The sequence below is a fragment of the Silurus meridionalis genome, chromosome 25, assembly GCF_014805685.1.
Source record: "Silurus meridionalis isolate SWU-2019-XX chromosome 25, ASM1480568v1, whole genome shotgun sequence".
In the NCBI taxonomy this organism is placed as follows: Eukaryota; Metazoa; Chordata; class Actinopteri; order Siluriformes; family Siluridae; genus Silurus; species Silurus meridionalis.
Genome location: NC_060908.1, coordinates 15,912,060 through 15,915,303, shown reverse-complemented (window position 1 = coordinate 15,915,303; position 3,244 = coordinate 15,912,060). Strand labels below are relative to the sequence as shown.

The window sequence follows — 3,244 nt, the reverse complement described above, 5'->3', positions numbered from 1 at the left end:
GGTGGAGGTGATCAGGGTGATGGGGTGAAGGTGATCAGGGTGATGGGGTGGAGGTGATTAGGGTGATGGGGTGGAGGTGATCAGGGTGATGGGGAGGAGGTGATCAGGGTGATGGGGAGGTGATCAGGGTGATGGGGTGGAGGTGATCAGGGTGATGGGGTGGAGGTGATCAGTATGATGGGGTGGAGGTGATCAGGGTAATGGGGGTTGAGGTGATCAGGGTAATGGGGGTTTCCCTCCCTGAAATGAGTTTTTGTAATGTAGGATGTGTGTAATTGTATAATACAGGGACTCTGTTGGACTTTTTCCATCAAAATCAAATCTTTTCCAAAAAAGTTGGGACACTGTGTATAATGTAGATAAAAATACACTGCAAATCTCATAAACCCAACATTTATTCACAACAAAACAAATCATATCAAAGGTTCAATCTGAGAAAATTTACAATTTCAGTGACAAAAAAAGTTCATAAATGTTTTGCAGGCAAAAAAGTCAAGAAAAGTCAAAGTAAGTAGTAAGTCATGTAAAGACTGACATCTTAATGTAAAATACTGCAGGCATGAAAAGATTAAAGAAGCAGGATTGTGAAACATGGGTTTCTGGGTGACAGTTGAGGTTGCACCCTTTTCCTGCAAAAACAATGAACAAAAAAATGCTGATTTTGCGAGATTTTACTGTATAAAAAGGCAACTCTGCTGGAGGTTTTTTTGTTTCTGCTTTACGATGTATCTGAAGTGTCTGCTGATCTGCCATCTTCTGATCATCCTGCTGGTGAAGAACACCCTGACGTTGTCCTGCTCTTCCTGCTCTGAGATCAAATGCCGAACAGATCTCAAGTGTCCTGGAGGAAAGGTGTTTGGTGCATGTCACTGCTGCTTGGTGTGCGCCAAACAGAAGAACGAGGTCTGCGGTGGTCTGTGGGGGCTTTTGGGGAGATGTGACGAGGGTCTTGTGTGTGAGGTCAAAGGACGGAAGTTGTATGAAGGAGGAGTATGTCAAGGTTGGTATATAACCTGAAAGATCATTCGACCTTAAATGTAAAATGTAGGCTATGTTCCTTGTAAGGATGGAGATTCAGGATTAAGAAGCTAATCAGTGGAGTTTGTCCTGAGCAGTAATGTTTAGAGCCAAACTCCACCTGGAGTTTCATATATAGATGGAAAATAATGGATTAAAATGATAAAATCATGCTAAAATATATTTGTTGGTTGAGAGACCAACAAATTGTGGAAGGTACTTTAAAAAAACAGGAAGCGCTATTTCCCTTTTTTAAATCAATTTCATCAGTTTGTTCGCAAGCTTCCTTAGATCAGCCAAGACCATGCAAGCATCTCAAACTGTCCTATTTACTCTAGAATGATGCCGTAATGACTCTGAAGATCAGGAAATACCACAGCTGTGTATTAGACCGAACTCTGTTTTAGCACAATTACAATTTAACATACGAGCTAATGTTAGCAAGTCTTGCTAAGTACTACTATCTGTATGTTCCAGCCACATCACTGCTTAACTCACCTTTATGAATATTTGTGCTTTCAGAAGCGGTTCGTAAAGAACTTGAGACAAACGAACTACCTCAAGATGACGACGAAGGCTCCGGGTTGTCCTCCTGGCACCATCCCAACCAGGCCTGACCAGAACATCTACAGAAGGAGACACGTTTTCACTGTAAAACACACAGCAGGTTGTAAGTGTGAGTAAACAGTCCTGCATTGTCATTACTGCTAAAATCGCTTTTTATTGGAACCCTTCAGATCTACTGAATTCCTGTTACACTCTGAAGGTGAATGTACGAGTTGTTCCTGATGATTTATTTGCAATAAAATGTTTTCTAAAGCATCAAATCTTTGGATTTCTTTCGAGGAGCAGAAATTTACGGTTCATTAAACCTGGAATGATTCATCAATATTCATCTGATCTTTTCTTCAGATGACATGCTAGTCAATCAAATCGATCTATTCGGAACACGAGCGCATGAAGATCGTTTGAAATATGGTTGCGGGAACAGTGTTAGTTGGAGAAATTAAAGTGTAGCACATCCCTTTCACTGGCCATTTTATTAGAAATACCTGCACATAGTCGACAGCATTAGAACAGCAGTTTATACCAACCTCAAACATCAAAGTGGAGAAGAAAAAGAAGTGATCTCAGGGACCGGGGTGTGTTTGTCATGAATTTTAAAAAGCTGCTGTATAAATTATTGTCTCCTCTTAATATATAACCTACACGTTTTTTACAGACATTTCTATATAAAAAAAAGGGTCCACAAAAAAACTAAACAAACACACAATCAAACAAAACCGATGAGGTGCTACTTAATGCTCAAGCTTCTTGGACATAGCTTTTCGAGGGATTTCAACTTTTTGGATCTTATCCATGACATTTTTAGGGACGTTTTGTACGTTCCTGATGATTTATTTGCAATAAAAAAATCTCTGAAGCATCAACTCTGGATTTCTTGCTTTCTTTTTAAGGAGCAGAAATGTGTGGTTCTTTGTTTATTTTGTTATTTGGATTTTCTGCACATGTGCACAGGGTTACAAGCAGTCAAAGTCAAGACAGCTTGGTGCTGGAATCATCAATATTTGACATTAAAAAAATTGAGCCACCACTTCTACCACCTTCGTAATGAAAAATAAGGAAATAAACAGGAAAACCTGTTATGCATAGACTGACTTTTCCTTTTTCCCATGGAATTTGGAGTTGTGATAACAAGAAATGATATATATTTATAGATATATTTCGTACCGAGCATTTTCAGTAGTTTCGGCTCGATGCAGATGTGTACCGAATGCAATCCTTTTTGTGTATGGAACATTGTTCAAATCTGAATTCTTTCAAGAACATATATTAAGTGGTGGACTGCAGGTTTGTTTAGTCTCCACCTCACACTTTAAACGCAGTGTCAGCTTTCCTTTTTTATTGTTATTAAACCTGGAAACAGACTCAACAATACCGGGGGACAGAAGAAACTAGAGTTAGCGCAGTGTCACTGTGGATACTCACTCTGTACCCGAAATACCATCTGTTCTGCTCTGCAATTTCAGTCTTCACAACAGTCCAGCATTATAAGTTCTTTAGCTTTTTATGTCCAGCTTCAAGAATTTCTCTTAAAAGAAACATTCTTCATATAGAGGGAGTGAATGAAGACATTTTTTAAAGTCTGCTGAAAGTCAAGTAGAACATATCTTTAGCAAATTCAATATTAAATATCAAAACACACACAAACACACTTGCACTTATA

At 39.0% G+C, this 3,244-nt stretch overlaps 1 long non-coding RNA gene across 1 annotated transcript; it reads left to right on the top strand.

Annotated features, from left to right (window-relative positions):
* The first annotated feature begins 464 nt into the window (after positions 1 to 464).
* On the top strand, positions 465 to 1,844 carry LOC124379288. Its single transcript, XR_006924395.1, has 2 exons — positions 465 to 1,000; positions 1,540 to 1,844. It is a non-coding gene; the product is annotated as an uncharacterized LOC124379288 (long non-coding RNA).
* The last annotated feature ends 1,400 nt before the right edge of the window (positions 1,845 to 3,244 follow it).